The 20387-nt window shown below is 43.1% G+C and overlaps 1 long non-coding RNA gene across 1 annotated transcript; it reads left to right on the top strand.

Moving 5' to 3' along the window:
• Positions 1-2843: 2843 nt before the first annotated feature.
• On the top strand, positions 2844-12413 carry LOC306800406. The gene is made up of 3 exons (XR_013773819.1): positions 2844-2887; positions 10224-10408; positions 11355-12413. It is a non-coding gene; the product is annotated as an uncharacterized lncRNA (long non-coding RNA).
• The last annotated feature ends 7974 nt before the right edge of the window (positions 12414-20387 follow it).

Below are 20387 nucleotides of genomic sequence, written 5' to 3'. Positions count from 1 at the left end.
CCCACATTGAGCACGGTTGTTCACTTATTTTAGACTCCTGGCATTTAAGTTCATGCACTGGAATATGAGAATGACTTTATGGAGCCATGACTCATTCCAATGCCCAGAAGAAAGTAACACTTTTACCAGCCCTCTGACCTCACTCTAAGTCTTGATTCAAATTTCTTGAGGGTGGTCTTGCAATCAACAGCTTGGAGAAAAGACTTGGATTCCCTCCTGCCAGATCCAGACATGTGGACATTGACCCAACCAAACCTCTTCTGGCAAAAAGCTCCATCCTGCAAGACTGCTGAGACCTCAGGCTCTGATGAGGGAAATGATGAGACTAAACCAAACACTTCCCTTCCTAATGGCCTTTTGGATGCTGCCCTCAACCAGTAAGAAAACATTGTTGGAGCAGGAGGCTACTCTCTTTTTGCCAAACAAAATGTTCTTAGGACTCTGGTAAGATTTCTGGGAAAGGATTTTTCTCTCTACAGTAAAATCTTCTTAACGCTTTGCAGAGTGACTGTCAGGCAGGGCACTGCTTTAATTTTCAGGGTTTTCAGCATTTTCCTCCTGTGTGCCCACTGGCACGTGGACAAGGCAGATGCAGATGATCTGCTTAAATACAAGGTGTCACATGAGGAAAGAAGTGGGAGATAGGAAGCTCTTCCCACCACCCTTCACTGTCTTCCAGCCAGGCTTTCTGTGCAGCAGTGCACGAGTTAAATGAGATGGGGGAGAGCCAATTGCTTGAGATTGCACAGTTGGGAAAGGGAAGCAAACCTGAGCCCTCAGCTCAGCCTGCTGCTGATGTTTTTCTCCCTGTGTGCCAGCACTCAGCTTAGGAGCTGCTTAGTTGCATGGTTGAAGGCAAGAGTTATCTTTCAGTTGTGTGTTTGTACAGCACCTAACACAATGAAGCCCTTCTCCTCTGCTGCAGCTTGGAAATATTATCACAGCACAAATAGTAAATAGTAATCAGGTTAAAGATAGCACTGAATTAAACCAGAGCAATACTCCTGCTGGTGGCCAAAAGGTGCACAGTGCCAGCTCAGGCAACTGGCTCTCCAAACTGAAAGAGAACATTCCTCCACAGTAAAATAAACACTCCTCTTTTTTCTCTTGAGCTAGATAAAGCATTGTGTGTTTCTGATAAATCCATATGGTTTGCTTGCTTGCAGAGGAAAAACATGAAGAACAACAATTCCCCAGATTTCTTCCTCACAAGTTGCATTATCAATAAATGCCTGTGATATCAGTCGGGCTCTTTAGCCCACACATCCGGCCAGTATCTTAATTGCAATAACTTCACGTCCCAAAAAGTCAATGCAGCGATATACAAGGGACCTGATTCCAACCCCTAACCTCTCAGAGCCCGGAAAGTCTTTCAGCATTCCTGCAAACTTACATAAGAGAGAAGGAGAAGATAACATTGTATGCTTGCAATTAAACATGCAGGATGCTTGTGCCCTCTTGCAGAAAGGAGTGAAAGAATGGCCTCTAAGGAAGTTGTTCTGAATTAGAAAATGGCCTTACAACTGAAGAATTTGGAGTGCAAGACCAAGGACCCATGGGATTGTCTGAATTGTTTTTTTTCAAGTCTCCAAAATTACTTCATTGCACTTTTTTCTACAGTCTATGACAACCTAAAGCCTACTGAATAAACAGACAAAATACTGTTTTTGTGGTCTTAATACATACTGAGCTAGGCTTTAATGGCAGCATTCTATTAATTGGATAGAGGACAGACCTCCCTTATTCTTAAGTGGATAAGGAAATTCTCTTGACTTAAAATGTTTCCTTTAATTTAATTTGTCTTTAGAATTGGGAGCTACAGGCTGGAACTAGTAAGCCAGGGAGGTCTGACTTCCAATCCTGGGAAGGTAGTAGATGCCCCCACACACCTCTTGGGATACTCACTTTTAGAGAAGAGAGCCCCTATCTCTGCATCTTTAGGAGGGTGTTGGATGCAGGAGGGTGAAAGGAATCCTAGCTGTAATTTTCAAAACACCTGAATTTCCAAAAGCTGTGCTGTGTCTTTATTGGGAATAAAGAGGAGACAAAGGACTGAACAATAAAATGTGCACATTTGCAGGCATTAGTAAACATTTCTCAACAAACAAATGCCATGCCAGCCTTGAAAAGACCACATAAGTGTATCAAAATAAAGGCCAGAAGTTGTCCAAGTAGGTAAATGAAATGTGATGCACCTTTGGAGAAAAAATCTGAACTATGAGGCTAAACTATTGTAGTTCCAGTGCAGCAAAGAGACCTCAACATCATCATTAACATCTCTTGCACATCATCTGCTCATTGTACATTGGGGTTTAGAAGAGCCAGCAAAGCACTTGCCATCTCAAGGAGGGGTATGGATAATGAGAGAAGGAGTATTATTTTCCTGCTACAGAAAACTGCTATAGTGACATTACATGGACTATCTTGTGGAGTTCTGGTTCTCAAGGAGGATATAGCAGAGCTAGATAAGATCCAGAGAAGGGCAAGGAAAACAAGTTCAGATACTGCTGATTTAATGGTAGATTATGAAGAGAAACTGAAAAGATGAAATTTCTTCAATCAGGAGGCAAGAAAGGTCAGGGTGTGAGGGAGGAGATGGTCAAGACTGACACAAACCACAAAGGTGGTGCTTTGGGCAAAGGTGGAAGAGTTATTTACCAAATTCCTTAAAGCTGGAACCTGGGGTGCTCGCTGAAACTTTGCACACTTGGTAACTGTTCAGTACTGGATCCAGTGGGAGCAGCCAGAGCCATTTCCTGCCAGGTGAGCATGGTTTACTCCCCTTCCTCTTCTTCCTTTGCTTCACTTATCATATAGGTAGCAACAAGAGCTACGGGCAACTATTTGTCTGTCTGCTTGCAGCCAGAATGACTTCCTTTGGGGTTATGTCAGTATGAAAGAATTCCAGTTTTGGTTTATTGTTTTTCAAGATTAAGGGAGGTAGAAAGGTGTCAATCTGCTGGCATGCAGCAGCACAGTTATATAGTGTCCTTGTAGCAAAGACTTTCTGCTTAGGAGTAAGGGGGAAGTGTTGCTGCATTCAGGTGTGCTTTTGGTTCAATTTTCTTCTAATTTACTTGTCGTGCATTAATGCCACTGAATTTCATGGTTATGCAAAAGAATAAAGAAGTAAGATGGCATTGCCATACTTTTAGTAGTGAAGGTAATTAATTGCTACAGAATATAAGGGCAGGGAATTGTTGCAGGCAATTGTTATTCGAGAAATCTTCGGAAGGAGTCAGGAAGTTTGGAAGGAGTAAGGATGCATCTTACAGTGTAATTCTACGATTCTTGCATCGTCTCTGTGAAAAGAAATCAAGGGCTGGGTTAAAATGTCATCAGAGGTACAGGAGGAGGACACATTGAATGTCATTTCAATGCAACAAAATACCTGTGTCCAGTTTTGATCACTCTATCTCTACTGTTAGTGAATGGAAGTGTTGCCAGCTTGAAAAGCTTGATTTAACCTACAGGACAACACTGAAGTTCGTTAAGTCTCAGTCGACAGAAAGTGGTATCAATGTGGTCAGATCTTCTCCTGAAGTCATAGTTTGATATTTAGTTTTTAAGCAGAGAAAAATTTTCTCACTTGCCCTCTAGACAACATAATTTTTACCTTTATGAAATATTGTTAGAGCAGAAGGAAGCAAGTTCTTGAATTTAAATATGCCAAAAATTTGCAACAATTTAGGTCAAGATCTCCTTTCTAGTTACAGTGGCTTGAAAATGTATTAACAACGATTTCATATTTTATGTAATCTATTGTTGTTGTTAAGATTTGGACCTTGTTACCACTGAGGGATCTGCAAGCCATTAAAAAATAAAATATAAAAGCTTTTTGTTGTTGCTCAAAATAGTCCAACCCTTTGTCATATGAGCAATGTGTCTGGGCCATAAATATAAATACGAGACAAAATAGAAGATTAAACATGCTGACTACCAGGCCAGTTCTGAAGATTTGTAGGAAATGCAGGACAGGTAGGTTTGTGGGTTGCATTAAGCCTTTAGTTTTTACACTTTTGAAATTCTAAGAGATACTTTTAGTAGTTGTTAGGAAGGAATTTGCTTCTTGCTGGCAGTTACTCTGATCTACCAGGTGTGTGTGGTCTCTTCCCTTTCTGAGGTTGCCCTTTTGTTCTGATTCCTTTAGCCAAAAAAAAAAAAAAAAAAAAAAAAAAAGGCAGCTGGAGAGCTTTAGTCTGTTAAATAGTCCACATTACTTACAGAGCTACTCTCCTCACTGACCCTTAACAGTTTAGTAGCTATGAACTTTAAGAGGCTCAGTCCTAATCTCCTGTCTTCAAAGGAGCCAGAGCTGCTGCAGAATGTGGCCCTTTGATTGTGGCTTTCCCTGAATTTTAGAAACCCACCTTTGTTAGCTGGTCACTACCATTCTTTTATCTAGCAGATGAGAACAGTAAAATTAATATAAATTGCTAGACACATCTAGGGGCTTTCATTGCTCTTGGATGCTTTGCTCTCCTCTTGCCCTGGGCTCTGTGAAATAGCATGTTAATAGCAAATTTCTACCTAAAGGACAAAACATTCAGGATCCTTGGATGTGCAGCCCAGAGTAAATATGCTGGCCAAGGAGTGTTCTGGCTCAAGGGAATGTCTCTTATATCTTGATTCTGACGTGAGGAAGTATCATGCAAGTGGTGTGAGGAAACAATGTCTTGGCATGTGGCTTCAGAGACTGTCTTTATGTAATTTGCACAGATGTCAAGACTGGACACAGAAAGATGGTTTTGTAGCAAACCCAGTCATTTTTACCAAGAAAGAGCAATTGTGATGGTGCTGTCTGTCAGGTTTTGTTTTTTTCTTCCCCAGGGATGGTCATGTTCTGCCACAGCTTCACATGAGCACTGTTCCCCATTTCTGTGGAGCAGTGTTCTCTGGGCTTTAAGCACTGAGAATTGTGGGCATGGTCATGAACTGATTCAAATAACATGCTGATTCAAAGCATGGGCTGTTTCAAAGAACATGCATAATGCTGATATGTAAGGGTTCTGAATTTGACCCTTTCCTGTGGCTCTAAGCTGCATGTCAGTATTTCTTTGGCATACAAAGATTTTTCTGGGCTGCTGTGTGTGAAAGCTCAGTACCACAGAATATTTTTTACCCTGGGCTTAAGACATAAACTCCAGCTTCCCTAGAGGTTTTGTTGCTCTTCCACACTTCAACAACAGGTAACACAAGAATGTTCACTCTCATTCTCTGGACAAGTGGCTGTCAGCTTACAAAACCATTTAAAAACAACAAACAAACAAAAACACAAACACACAAACAAAGGAAAGTAAAGGAGTGGAGGGGGGAAGAGAGAGAATCACATAGTAAAAAGTTTTCTCACTGTGTCTAGACTCCAAAAGTAAGGACCAAGGCGTAGCTCTTGGTCATGTACGGCACTGGAATCATATGGATATGCTGTGCTCCTGGCTCCAGGAACACCAGTGATGCACATCAGCCTTTTGGCTTCTCTCAGGTGCTTGCACAAACACTGGCAGCTGCTGTCAGGAAAGGCTTGCAGGATCAAGCTGCTAATGCCTGTGTGGGGCTTCTGTGCACTTGAAAACCAGGACTTGATTGCACGACATTCCTTCGTATCCTGTCCTCTCTTCTTGACCTTTCTTCCGTGTTTTCCATGTGACTGACAGCCCTTCAAAACACAAAGCAACAGGATAGTGTTGGATGGTGGGAGGAAACATTGCCATCAGTTTGGGATATCATTATTGAAACAGCTTCAAGTTATCAACAGCTTCAAGGGAGAAAAATGCTGATATTTGTTTTTTGCCCTGCATACTATTCCTCATTCATTAATCGGTTTCTTGACTCTCTGACCCACTTTCCTGTAATAATAGTTACATGGAAAGCCTCATATTTCTTATCCTGCTGTCTGTATCCCTGGGCTGAAGTTTTTCAGTTCTGTTTGCTGGCTAACCTTTCCAAGATGCTTCTGATTGTAACTAGACAAAATCTTTCCTTCCTAAGAGCTTGGAAACCATGTCCTAATATTTCTTTTTTACTGACTTTTTATTCTTTACTTGTCACAGCTGCTAGAGGAACTAAACACACTTATGGAGAAATTATTTAATTTTGCTGAAGTCTTAGGGGCCATAGGGGTGATAGGGTATCCAATCCCTAGTCTCAAGGCTCATCACACTAATTGTCTATATAAAACATCTCCAAAAGCAGTTTTACCATAGTAATTAGTGTCCCCAAGCCTGCCATTTATCTAATAATCACAGCGTTTTGCAAACACTCTTTAATTACATTCTCAGCAGCCTGGTCTCTTTAATTTTGCTGATCTGACTTAGTCCTACAATAGCCACCCTTTTTAATAAGGTAATTAGTAGCCACACTTTAGCATTGTATAAACTGATGGAGAGATTGCATTCAGAGGCTGTCTGCTTAAACACTGCAAAAGTGGTAGAGAGAGAAATTAGGTCTGCATCTGGCTCCCTCAATTCTATTTTGACAACTATGGTAATCCTTCTTTTTGTTGCTGTAAATTCACCTCAGGTTGTCCCCAGTGCTTCCATATGGTACCAGGCTCCTGCTTGCTCTCCCATTCCAGTGTCTTGCTGCACTTCTGTTCCATCCTTTGCACCAGCTCTACTGGCTGTTAAGCCAGTTTTAAAATACCGAGATAAATGCAGTTTTCAGTCAGCTCCAAAGTGTTGAGTGAGCTGGAACGACTTAGCCAGGGGATGGCAATGCTCCCCTTGGCTTGAGGGGTGACACACCACCAGATTAGAGTCAGGAACATCTAAAGTACTTCTCCCAATTCAGAAACTTCAAAAATTAGCATTTTCAAGAGCATAGTGATACTTTCACCTATGTCACTAGAGGATCCTGTTCCTTAACATAAAATTATTTTTTTCTCATTTGTCATATTGGATGTTGAAAACTGTAGAGATATCTACAACCTGCTCATCAGGTTTCAGTAGCTTGATACAAGGACAGGTGAGAGAGTAGGCTGTCAAAAATAAAATCACAATTACATACTTTTCCTTCCTGTGATATTTAATAAAATCATGATCTAAATATCATTTATGATTTTTAAAATCTTCATCGTGGGGCCTCAATGATGGCAGCAAGCTCAAAAACTTCAACATGTACTGCCTTAAAATCAAGGCTCGAATTCCAGTCACTGGCAGGCAACATTCAAATGGCAGGGGGGATGAAGAGAAATTATTATTTGCAAAGATGTGAATTATATATTTGAAGATTAGAAAAAGGAAACACTATGGAAGTAACAATTTTTAAAACAGGCCTTTAGGCAAGAATCACATACTGTTTTTCCCTTTAAAAAATATAGTGCATTATCTCCAAGATACAAATGTGTGAAGCTGACTGGCAAGGTAGTAAGTCAGTTGTAAACCAGCTAGTGAGAAGCAGAGTTAAGCTACAATAGAATGTACTGGAAAGGTGTTGGTCCCTCTTGCAACAGTGAATTTTTAACTGTCCCCACATAAACAGTACTTTCGACTACATGTGGAGTAATCTAAATCCTACTGACTATCTTTTACTACTTGAAATATCTTCTGTATGGTAATGTTTCTATTTAAAATTGGACCTTGTGCCTATACTCTGCTTCTGTTTCCAAAATCTGTTATTTCTCTTGTTACTCAGTCTGACAGGGTCCTCACCTCTGGTAACAGCAGCCTACAGAGGAGACCTTACACAGAGCAAGGCCATGGGCCCTTCAAACTCACAGATCTGTGCAAGTATCAGGTGTAATCTTGACCTGATCTCACAATGGAGATGACAAACAAGATGCTGAGGGCAAAGAAATGCTTTAAAGGCCTAAAAGACTAACATGATGCTAACAGAGTGTGTAAATTGAGTAGCCTTCAGTATTGACATGCTGGGAGACATGGGAGCAGAAAACTTGGCTTCCCAAATGCTGCTCAACAGCTGAAAACTATCATAATGATAGAAAAGTAGCTTGGAAAGCCTTGGAAGAGCACATGAGTGTGCTGGAAGAGAGAGTGCATCAGCCAAAAACTCTTGGAAAAAGTTAGGCTAGGGAGTGATGACATGATGATAGCAACATAAATAAGTGAAAGGAAATGGCATGAAAGAAAGGAAAAGGGTTATCTGGATTATCTAGAAAGTGGCTGCACAGATTTTAGCCTAAAATTAAAAATGGAAAAAGAATAAGGCTAGACAGAAGGAAAAAAACCTCATAACCTTGAGCATGCCTAGAATAGATTGTCAGACCAGCAGAGGCAATGACATGGGTGGGTGAGACCAGATAGGATAAGACAATAGGAATAATAAAGTAAGGAAGCAACCCTTTTGGAGTGAGCAACTGGAGTGGATGACCCAATTTGTGTTTTTCCAGGTCTGTCTGGCTATATATAGTTGAAGGGAGGCAGTAAACAAAGCTTGTGCACAGGTCAGTGGTGGCTGGCTACGATGGCACACAAAGTTAAGCCTCCCATGCCTCTGCCTCGTTTCATGGAGACATGGCTGTGAGGGAGCAGTGCCAGCCCTACACTTGCCAGAGGTCAGGCTGCAAAATGTTCCATGAAATGGAAAAGATGTGAGCTATCAGCCAAAGCTGTGGCTCTCAGATCTTCCAGGCTTTTGGAAGTTTCAAACTACAGCTGGAAGAGTTGCCTTGAACTGCCCAAGTCTGTTATTCGCAGGTTCATCGTCCTTGGGGCACGATCATTATTTGTTTGTCTTGTGCCTTTCAAATGTTTTCACCTCTTTCCATCTCCATGGTGATAACATATATGGTGCACCTCAGCATGTGATACTAATACAGCAGCTTTAGGCTCACTAGTATAATTTTCACACAAAAAAAAATCACATCTGCACCTTCTTCTGTTTTGTTTTATACTCCCCACAGTGGAATGAGAAAGAATAATATGAGAAAATGAAGGTTATGAGAAGCATGCATTTACCATGCTTCTTTTTCTGGTTTGCTCATGATGTCAGGGTTTGGGAATTGTTTTTCTACTTTTTTTACCCTGAAATATGCATCAATGCAATCTCAATCTGCTTCAGAAGGAGGACATCAAAGGAAAATGTCCATTAGAAGACCTATTGGCCCTTTCTGTTTGTTCTGCATGGGAATTGTTTGTTTAATTTTGTAGTGATGGGCCCATACTTGGCTGAAACAAACCTTTAAAGGAAGTGTCCCTAAATGTGCCTTCAGGTCTGTTCTCTCAGCCCAGACAGGAAGACAGATCCTGAAATTCTCCTTCTTGCAAAGAAAGGGGTCTGCATTTCTAAGCCAGCGAGTCACTTTTCCCTTACTTGGCATTCAGTGAGCTCTTGAGAGAGCTGTAGTTACATGCCAGAGACATACCAAAAGGGAGGAAGGAAGATTTTGAAGTCCTGCCAAATACTGCGCATTGTTGCGCACCGAGGCGCTCCCTGCACACGCCTTGGGTGGTGGGTATTGGTGTGAAAATGTTCAGGTGGTGGCCACCTTGTGTTTGCATGCATGGGAAACATTGACCCTGTTCCCCGAACAAAGGCATGGAGAGTTTTTGGTTTACTCTCATATCGACACTGTAAGGTTTGGAGAAATTTTTCAGGACAGCAAAAAAAAAACCCAAACCAGAACATTTGTGGGCTGTCTGCAAACCCCAAGGAGGGAAGAAGTTGAAAAGGTGACAAACACTTCCTTAAAATCAGAAATTAAAAGGACTGAATATCATGGCAAGGTGGAAAGTTGCTGTGTTTGGGTAATGAGGGAAGAAATGCTGCAGTCTTTGGTTGAGAGCCAAGGGCAGGGAAATAAATTTTGCAAATTCCTGGAAAACAAGATTTCCACAAAAAATTCAGATCTGAAACAGGACATCAAGGAAAATTTTAAACCTCCTTTGAACAATTATATCTAAACTCCAAGACATCCAGTAGAGCTTAGGGCCTCTGGTGTCCCAGTAGTGGCTAGCCCAGTAATGACCTGCCCTGGGCAGGGAGCCTTCAGCTCCCCTGTGGAGTGTTGTGCACCCAGCAGGAAACACCTCTGGGACCCAGTCCTGCCTGTGCTTTATCTGAGGTTTGTCAAACAGCCCCATTTCCTGAGGACGTTTTCACTCTGAATTGCCCTTCCCCAATTTGTTTCACTGGAAAATTCCTAACGTGCCCTAGCTGCTATCCAAGGACACTGGAAGAAACTGAAAGGTAGCAAGTTCAAAGCTGAAAAAGGGACTTGGTTTTGCCTGCGTGATATAATTCAACTATGGATCTCATTCCTGCAGGCTGTCACGGAGGTCAGGAGTTTATCAAGATTCAGAAAGGGCTGGGAATGCATAATGCTGCTGAGCATGTTTGTAATCCTACTATGTAATCCTGCAAAAGTTGGACTGGGAAGGGCTGCTTAGGATGAGACCTTTATTGATATCTCATCTTACAAGGGGAAGAAGTGTAATTGGGTAAAATACAGGTATGTACTGCAGAGGCAATTTCTCCAGGGTCCCCCTCACACACATCCAACACGTTTTGGTGCTATTCATTACAAGTGCAATCATATTATTTTACTAGAATCTCATCCTGATTGGATGGGAGAGGTTTAAATTAAGTCTCCTTCTTGAATGTTAAGCTTCATCTTTGAATTACAGAAGGTGTTAAATATTAGTCTACTTTCTTGATGCTCCAAGTTGCCTTGGCTCCAGTTGGAAATGTATGGGAAGCAAGGATAATTCTCTTTGTAGTAGTTTGGGCCCATTTTGTTGGCACAAAGGAGATGGGGAATAGTCAGCAAAGATTTTTGGGGTGTCAAATCTGCACAGGGCGATTGTGGGTATGATAAATCCCAGTAAGGGAGGGGAGTCTTTAGGAGCAGCTGGATGTTTGGGAGATGACTCTTCAAATTCCTGAACTACAAAGACATGGTCTGGGTTTATGCTGACAGAAACTGCTGCCTTGCTAATTTTGCTGGGTGGGTAGTGTCTGTGCTTCTGGCATTAAAAAAAAAAAAAAAAAAAAAAAAAAAATCATCTTTGAGTATGATTCATCTCATCTAATTTTAGCTGTTTAAGTCTAGATCTAGTCATCCAGAGTCCCTGTATTCTCAGCAGAGAGTGAAATCTGTCTGTAGGGCGATTCATCCCTCTTGTCTCTGATACCTGTCATGAAATGGGTTGAATCATCCCCAGAAGAGCTCATCCTTTCCCACTGACTGCAGTGGAAGCCCAGACATACCAGATCATGCCAGTTGCCTAATGTTGAGATAGCTACTGTAAAGTGAGATAAATCTCCCTCCCAGGGTAGCTGTACTCGTATTAGCAACAACAAAAGTCCAAATAAACCTGGTTTTAATCAACAAAATAAATGGCATGTGTACCAGAGGGAGGAGGTTGCCCAAGGTCCTACATTCCTCTCCATTTCAGCTCTCAGACTTCAATCTGTACCTGTGAAGACCTTGTCTAATTCTCTCTTTAGAAAAGCAAGTAGTATCAGACAGTGTGCCCCAAATTTTTCTGGCTTTTTTTTTCCTGCTTTGTTAGCCAAATAAAAGAGATTGGGTCTGCCTATAAACTTCCCGTGCTTCTTATCCTGACACCATCAAGGCAGCTACAAGGACACTGCTACCCTGCTCCCAGATGATTCTGGGTGAAGAATTCATGCTAGGCCTGTAATGAGATAAACTTGTGTTTTTAACACAGATGTTTGTCTACTGGCCTCTCAAGCCAGTAGGACTGCTCATGTATTAGAATGTGCTCAAGCATCTCAAAGCAGTCGTCCATTTAATGTGAAAATGAAAACATTTGTGGCTTTTTCATTAAAAAACTGAAGAGGTTATGCACATGTGGAAAAGGCAATTTGTATGCAAATTCTTTTCCAGAACTCTGGAAGCTTGTCTGATAAAAAAATCATAGGAAACACAAATGAATGACAACAACAACAACAAAAAAAATGGGACAATATTACTCATACAATGACTTTGTCGCTTAAAGCAGGGAAAAAAAATCCCAGCAAAACCTCAGAGGAGAAGCACGAAGGGAATTTCTGTATTTCGCAAATCCCTTGTTTCGGGTGTGAATGTAACAATGTTTGTCATCTGGGAGGATTCTTATGCTTAGGTAGATGCTCATTGTCCTTCTATGGAAATGTACAGTAAGTTGTGCAAATATAGGCTGTGAGGAGACATCCGTCTCCCACCAGCAGGGAATGTGGGTGTGGAACACATCAGACTGCAACCCAGCCCCTCTGGGGCACTGCCCTTGCAGAGCCGAGAACAATAGCCACTGGAACACGCCGAGAGAGCTCCATTGAGGAGGAGACAAAGGAAAAAGAAGAGGAGGAAAAAGTTAAATAAATCTTAGCACAGACTGCAACCTGCCAACGCGTTGTTGGGTGCTATTTCTGGAGAGCAAAGGCACGTGGGGATAGGGACACGTGCGACGTTTGCTCCCTCGCTCTGGGCACTGGCTACAGAGAGATCACAAACCACAGAAATCATGGTGACTCCGAGGGTGAACAGCCCTCCTCTGAACTGTCTTGGTGGGCTCAGCTCCCTGAGCTGTGAGAAGGTGCAGGGCTGGAAACACTGCATTTTGGCTCCTTGCATAACCCAAGACTGGAGGTTTCCTTAACACTTGCTTTATTCCTCATGAAAAAATATAAAATTCGGGGTCAGGCAGCCCTTGCAGAGGGACCACTGCAGTACCCACCCTGTGGCATCTGTGATGGTTGAAGCAGTGCTGTGATCCATGTGGCACAGCTGCTGGATCCGGGCAGTGTGCTTGAACAGCCAGCACAGCCTATCACAGTGACGGGAAACACCACCTGGACTGACCTATGGGATCTTATCACAGGCAGTAGGAAGGAGGGAAACAGGTCACCAGAAAGGATCTGTTGGTGTAGGAGTTGGGCAATGATGCTCATTGTTATTTTAAGCATGGTTTCCCTGACTCTTGGGCCTCACATCACTGCTTGGTAATGGACACAAGTAGTGGGTTTGATATTTTCAGGCTTTGGACACTGTCTGATTGCAGTGACTGCCAGTGCTGCAGCCTTGGAAAAATCAGTGCAGTCACAGAGCTGTTGTTATCTGGGAGATAACATTTGCCTGAGGACACTCGTGTCTGAAAAACATTTGGGTTTTGACAGATGTCTCTCAGCCACAACAAACAGACATTGATTCACGTTTTTTCTCCAGTTTCTCTAGGAGAAAGTTCAGTGGAAGCAACTAAACTAGTTTTCTGTAGCTCTGGGTCTGTATTCCAGATCTAAGCAAATGCAGTGTGAGCAAAGCCATTTTCCAGTGTAGATCTTAACACTTCTTAATGAGACCCAAAGAAAGTTGCATCACAGGTACAACTTTAGTGTATATTTTATTTAAAAGAAAGCTAGTAATGCAGAGGCTTATTGTAACTGGCAAGTCAAAAATTATGTTTAAAGGAAGAAAAAATCATTGAAAAAATAGACTGGAATACAGACAAAGTGATGGCTTGTTACTAGATTTACTTGTAACTGTTGTACTGCTGTAAATATAGGGTAAGGAGTGATTTCTTGTGGAACTGGGGATCAACACATCCTCCTGCATGCTGAAACTGGTTGGCTGGATTTGGGAGGGGAGTGAAGGGGGAATTATTACCTCTGCCCAAGACTGGTGTGTTTCATTCACCATATCTAGTAAGTGTTACTTAATGTAGAAATGAGCCAAAAACACCACTCCTGGTGCATCAGATCAGGTTGCAAAGCCTAGAAATAGTAGGAGGGATTTCTGGGGCACACCTTAGGTGCCAGCAGCTGCTTTTCATTCTGGGGACTACCTGAATCTCCTTGGCAGAAGCAGAGTTCAACTGTGGTGGAGTTTGTTTTTGGTGGTTTTGGGGTTGTTTTTGTTGTTTCCCAACTGGAGGCTGAATTGCATGCCAGGAAAAAGATGAGTTGGGCTAGTCAGAAAGGAATAGCATTCAAAATTTCATCCTTTTAGAAGCAAAGTGATAAGTATCTGCCAGCTCCAGACAGAAATCTGCTTTTTCATTTCTGTCTCCAGCTCACCTGTGGCAGTGTAGGGAGCAGGGGCTTAGTGAGGCCCTCTCAGCAGCTGGTGAGGAGGGGATCTGCTTTGCCACCAGCACAGCTGCATTGCCAAGGGTAGTCAGGCTCTGTGTTTCTCTCCAGGAACTGTACCCTGCCTTCCTTCATTCCCCAGGTTTCTTGGAGTTTCATCTTACTCTGCTGGTTTTACTTGATGTCTCTGTTGATCCTTTTTTTTTCCAAACTCCCCAAACCAGCAGCTTGACAAACCACAGTGCAAGTTTTGGGAGAAAGAGTTGAACAACAAAACATTGACCCAGACCTGCACATTTAAGACTTGCTTTTGAGGCATGACACCCTTCGAAGTGAGTGACTGCCTTTCCCCTGTGCTGGCTGGCAGCCTGGAATGAAGAAGCCACCTTGCCTGGGGGGACACCCATGGCTCTGACTGACAGGTCTCCACACAGCAGTTGCCTGCCAGCCAGCTCTGGCCACTGTGCTGGAATTTGGGACAAACACAAGGGACACCTGCTCTTAGCAGGAACGGGGAGTGGGGGCCTCGTGGGACTGAGTTATGGAAGCAGCAAGCAGCCTTGGGGAGCTGGCCATGGGAAGCCAGCAGCAGGCTGCCCAGCTTGAGAAACGTTCAAAGTCCACAGATCCTCACTGGCAGCTGGAGCTGAGCACAGGCATGAAAAGGTAGCCTCCAGCCAAATGAAAGTCCAGCCCAGATGTGAAACAGCTATCATTGCCTGACTTCACCAATTAAATTGGGGCCACTCTCCTATTCATTTGCTTGTTTGTTTATTTTGAGAGGGCAACTTCTTTGTTGTATTCTGTAGCTGTAATTTGATTTGTCCTAGCTTTTCGTGTGCTGTTGAGACAAGCTGAGTGGAAATTCCAGTTACATGCTTTCATTTGTTCCCCCTTGGCATGCAGGCTACGGGAACAGGGCTATGGGCCCATTGGCCTGAGTGTCATTAATCTTCTGGGAACAATGAAAAGAGAGCATTTGAATGTGTCTTGGCTTTTCCGGCAGGCTCTCTCTGAAGGACTTCTCCTTTATGCAGTAAGAATAACAAAACAAGGGAAAAAAAGGGGAGAAGAACAATAAAAGAAATCCTTCAGAGGAGAGTGCATGTGTCCCTGGGTGTCCATCAGCCTCGCTGGATGGGGCTGCATCCCAATACCAGGAATGAAAGCCCATCATCCCAGCAAGGGGCAGAGGTGAGGGCTCCCATTCAGGCTTTCAGAACCCAAAAAGTTGAATAGATGCAGCTTTTGATGAAGAGTTATGTATGTAGATAACTGTGCCCTTCCCCTAAAACTGTCCTGGAGGTAAGGCAGAAAGGCTGTGTCTGCAAACAGGTGGGTTGCAGCTCATCATGGCTTTTGCTGGAGAACAACCATTAACCTCAGCAGATGAGTGAAGAGCTGTGGAATTTGTCTACCTGGACTTTATCCTCTGACAAAGTTTCTCACAACATTCTCCTGGAGACTCTGGATGCTCATGGCTTAGATGGATGTACTGTTCCCTGGGTAAAAAACTAGCTGGATGGCTGGTCCCAGAGGGTGGTGGTGAATGGAATTACATCCAGCTGGTGGCAGGTATCCCCCACAAGTGGTATCCCCAAAGAGTCAGTGTGGGGGCCAGCCCTGTTTAATATGTTTAACAATGATCTGGATGAGGGGATCAAGTGCCCCCTCAGTCACTTTGCAGATGACACCAAGTCAGACAGGAGTGTTGGTCTACTGGAGGGCAGGAAGGCTCTATGGAAGGATCTGGGCAGGCTGGATTCATGGGCTAGGGCCAATGGTGGGAGGTGGGAAGTTCACAACAACCCCCTGAATGCAAGTCTTGGGCAGAGTGTCTGGAAAGCTGCCAGGAGGAAAAGGACTTGGGGGTGCAGGTTAGCAGCGGCTGAACAGGAGCCAGCATGTGGCCAGAAAGGCCAGTGGCATCCTGCCCTGTATCAGGACCAGTGTGGCCAGCAGGAGCAGGACAGTGGTCTTCCTCCTTACCAGTACTTAGCATTGGTGAGGCCACACCTCCAATCTTGTGTTTTGGGCCCCTTACTACAAGAAAGACATTGAGATGCTGGAACAGGTCCAGAGAAGGGCAATGGAGCTGGGGAAGGGTCCTATGGAGGGGAAGGAGCACAAGTCCAATGAAGAGTGACCTAGGAAGCTGGGGGTGTTGAGCCTGGAGAAAAGGAGGCTCAGGGGGACCTTACCACTCTCTAAATGTGCCTGAAAGGAGGGTGCAGCCAGGTGGGGGTTGGTCTCTTACTTCTAGGTAACAAGTTAAAGGACCAGAAATGGGTTCAAGTTGCACCTGGGGAGGTTTAGATTCACTATTGGGAAAAATTTCTTCATGGAAAGGATAGTCCAATATTGGAACAGATTGCTGGAGAAAGTGAGGGAGTCACCATCCCTGGATGTGATCCCACGGGTCTGGCAGTTGGGGACATGGTTTAGTGGTGGACTTGGCTGTACTGTGGTTGGACTCAATGATCCTAGAGGTCTTCCCCAGCCAAAATGATTCCATGATTGCATAACTGCACACAGGATTTCCCTGCCCTCGCTGCCCCTCACTTAACACACTCTCAGTTACCTCTCCCATATGCTCTGTGGTGCAGGGCTGTTGTTTGCTTAAACAGTTACTGGGCTGAATTCACAGGCAGCCAACAGGACAAGATCTCCAGGACCCTGGATTCACCATACACTCACAGCTTCACTGCCTGAAGAGCTGTTTCCCCACAAAACTGGGGTTTGAGGCTCTAGGTGCCAACTTTCCTCTGCGAGCCTGTGTATCTTAGCTCATCACTTACCCTAAGGATTTCCAGACTTTCTGGTAAGATAGGTGTCTGAGGAAACCTTGGGGTGTTGATCATAAGGCTGGGAAGGCAGCAAAAATTCCATTTTGTGAAATATTTCAAGGTGTTGACACTTGTGTCAAAGTGCAATAAAACCAAGACTCTCTCAATTGCTTTTGCCAAAAATAAAATAAAAATAATAATATGGGGGAAAGAAAGGGAAAAAGAAAAGTACACACTGCACAATAGCCAGCAGCTCAGACTTCACTTGAGAAGTGGTCATTAATCTGGAAGAGGAAGAGCACTCCTTCCACCAGCCCACTCACCATCCCAGGGTGTGCCTCCCTAGGCTAGAGGTTCTCTACTGCACCCAAGGAAAAAAAACACTTTCTGTGTTCTTCATCAAAAGCAAGCAAAAAACAATAGGTCCCTGAGGAAAACCTTGGTTTTAATCCACTGCCTTTTCCAAGAAAACACCCCCTCCTTTTCTTTATCTCCCTTGCCATCTCCAGTTGTAACATTCTTTTCGCCTGTACTCCACCATGCAGAGAATCACAGTAGATCTGGCACTCTTGAAATTTATTGAGGTTTTTTTTCCACTAGGGGAAAAAATTATCAGAATTTCAAAACTGTACTAGAAATATTTTGGTCTTCAGCTTCCCTGTAAGCAATGTTGTGCCTCTGAATGTGAAATTTCTCCTAATTCTGCTGATTAGTAATGAGGTTCAAGCAAATGACCTTTTCTGGAAAACTCATGGACAAGCAGGGTTCATCAGGGAGGTAATTTTAAGGTTTTCCCAAGGTTTTGGTGGGCCATTTGAGAGTCAAAGTTAGCAAGTGATCTCCAAGACAACCTTCAATGTGTTCATGTATTGCAGTCTGCATGCTCTGGGAGTGTATCTGCTCTAGAATAAATAGTAAATATTACTGATAAGGAAATAATAACCAATATGTGCCAGAGATTTAATCGCATGTTATTGGAATTTTCATCTGTGAAACAATTAAAGGATTAGACCTTATGAACTGAAACTGCCTGACTGAATGGTGCATGAGAAATTTTGTTCAGAGAGGAGCTGCTGGGAAAATACCAATTTATGTGTCAGCAGGAAAGCTGGAAAACATAAGTATCTCAAAATAAAAAATGAATGACTTGACAGAAATGTGTATTTTTAGGAAAACGGTCATTCATATTCTCTGCAGATTTAAAATTAATGGTGGGATTTTCATTTTATCAGAATTAAAACACTACAGCTTCACAAAGAGAAATCTCATTAGTGAAGCTGCATATCTGAAAGTTCACAGCAAAAGGGCAACTGCTAAAAAAATCCCTTATATTTCATCATATCAGCAAGAAGCCAGGAAAAAAAATCTTTTAAATTCAGTTTAAAGTTTCTTAGAAATTGAACTCAATCACACTATTTTAGTGGTGCTGTTAAAATGTTCTCAAGAAAATGGATCATTTTTGGTTGTATCAGGAAAATAAAGTGAAGAGTCTTCCATTCATGGCCATCAAGTTTTTCACAGGAGCCAGCTTGCATTTGGAAAGGGACCCTCTTACAATAACTCCCCCACTGAAAGGGGGAGAACCAAGGAGAGGACCTAGCCCAGCAAGGGGCTGTTGGCATCCACCACAATCTCTGGTAGCCAAAGTAGTGCAGGGCAGGAGCCTCTGACAGATCTGGGTCTGGAAGGAACCTAGCAGCAGCAAATGTGGCTGAATTGATAATCTTGCCCCAGTCTGTCACCTCCACCTTGATCATTGGGGTTTTCTGGAATGTCCAAGCCCTGCCAGATCCAGCTGAATCTCATGGTCTGTTGTAGCACTGGGTTTAAGTTCCTTCACTGCCAGCTTTGCAGTGGAAGGTTGAAAAAAGGCTTCTTGCCCACAGTATAAACACCCAATTAATTGAATTTCTGGATATGGGAGCTTCTCCTGGCAATTCCCTTTCCCATCAAGACATTTAGGCAAGGATGGCCATTTCCCATCCCATTCCACAAGCAGCCTCTCAAGAGCTAAAATTCAGCAACAGCAATTCTCAGGTAATAGTGCAACCAGGCTTACAGTTTCCTTTTGTTCCTTCCTCCCTGCCTTCCTTTCATCCAACTATGGTATTTCATCTAGCACTCAGCTTGGAATTAGGCAGAGCTCCTTCCTTTGTTGTGTGTTTGCACACCTCGCACAGGCCGGGAAGACCAGAATCATGACTGGTGCTTTGATACTCCTGAACAACTCATTACACATACAAACAAACCCCCACCAACAGAAAAATTGGAGATTTGTTGGTATTTGAGCTGCACTTGGCATCCCCAACCTCCCTATGCAGTCACCAGCTGTGTGCTGATGGGGTTTGACCCTATAGGCTGGGAAGAGGTTGACTAGCTTTGGGAAAATCAATTAAATCACAGGATGTCTCAGCTCCCCAAAGACCTTTTAACTGTGCTTTATGAACTGTTTTCCTGTTTGTGGCAGTGGAGGCACCATGTGCCAGCTGCCTCAGAGACAAGGCACGGTGGGGTTAAACATAGATATATACTAGGAATAAACTGAATGCTCCTCCTGCTGTAGGATGAGATTTTCCAACCATTCAAGGCTCAGGGGAGTGTTAGTGTGTGTGGTGTGTGATGTCTGCATGTATTATATACGGTTCTGAGTGAATGGTAAATACTTCATGTACATATTTTGCATCCATTGCTTTATTGATATAATTCATCTCATTGTTTCAGGGACTTCATGTTTCTCTTGTAACTACAGCACATGAGGAAATAATTTTGCCCAGTAAATAAGGCTGCAAACAGAGAACCTTTTATTTTCTTAGTATTATCAGAGGAGGGCAGGATGGTTTGAAAGGAATGCAGCAGCTTGGAAACAGAAGAATACTGCTTTTATTTTTTTGCAGGTGTCAGTGTGCATAGGGGAATAGTTGTTAGCAAGAATTTTTGGAATAAATTAACACCTTCCAGAAATACCTTGGGCCTCAGACCAGCAAAGCAATTAAACATGTGCTCAGGTTGGAACACTGCCTATTTTGCAAGTCACTTATGTGCATAATGTTAAACAGAGGCTTAATTACTCTGCAAGATCATACAAAAGCAGAGCTGGAAAGGACCTCAAGAGATGATCTAGAGCAGCCCTGACAGCTGTTTCACTAACAGTCCTCCAATGACAGGGTTTGTACAGCCTCCTCTGGTACCTCGTTCCAGCAACCCTTCAAATGAGAAAGTTTGGAGTTTTATTTTGGGGTTTGCGTTTTGGTTTTCATCCAGATTTTTTTTCCTTTTTCCCCCCAGGCTGGTAGCTCAAAATAGCTTTGTGTAAAATAAACAAAACTCTCCTCAAAACAGAGAACAACTAAGCTCTTTTCTTCCTGGAACACCGTTCTTGCATGCTGCAGGACTGACAGCAACTCTCTTGTTCTCCCCTGATCCCATTTCTGCACTGAACAAAGATGGTTTCTCCAACCTTTGCTTACATAATGTGTTTTTCACATCACATATCATTGCTCTCTTCTGAACTCACTGGGGAGTTGATCTCATTTCAAGCAAGGAGCCAAGCTGATGTCCTACCAGTGTCTTTAATTTTTCTCTTACTTTTTAATTTTTTATATGCACAGAGCAAGG

The sequence above is a fragment of the Erithacus rubecula genome (genome assembly GCF_903797595.1).
Source record: "Erithacus rubecula genome assembly, chromosome: 3".
Classification (NCBI taxonomy): Eukaryota; Metazoa; Chordata; class Aves; order Passeriformes; family Muscicapidae; genus Erithacus; species Erithacus rubecula.
The sequence above is the reverse complement of the archived record's forward strand: the minus strand, read 5'-3'. Positions and strand labels throughout refer to the sequence as shown.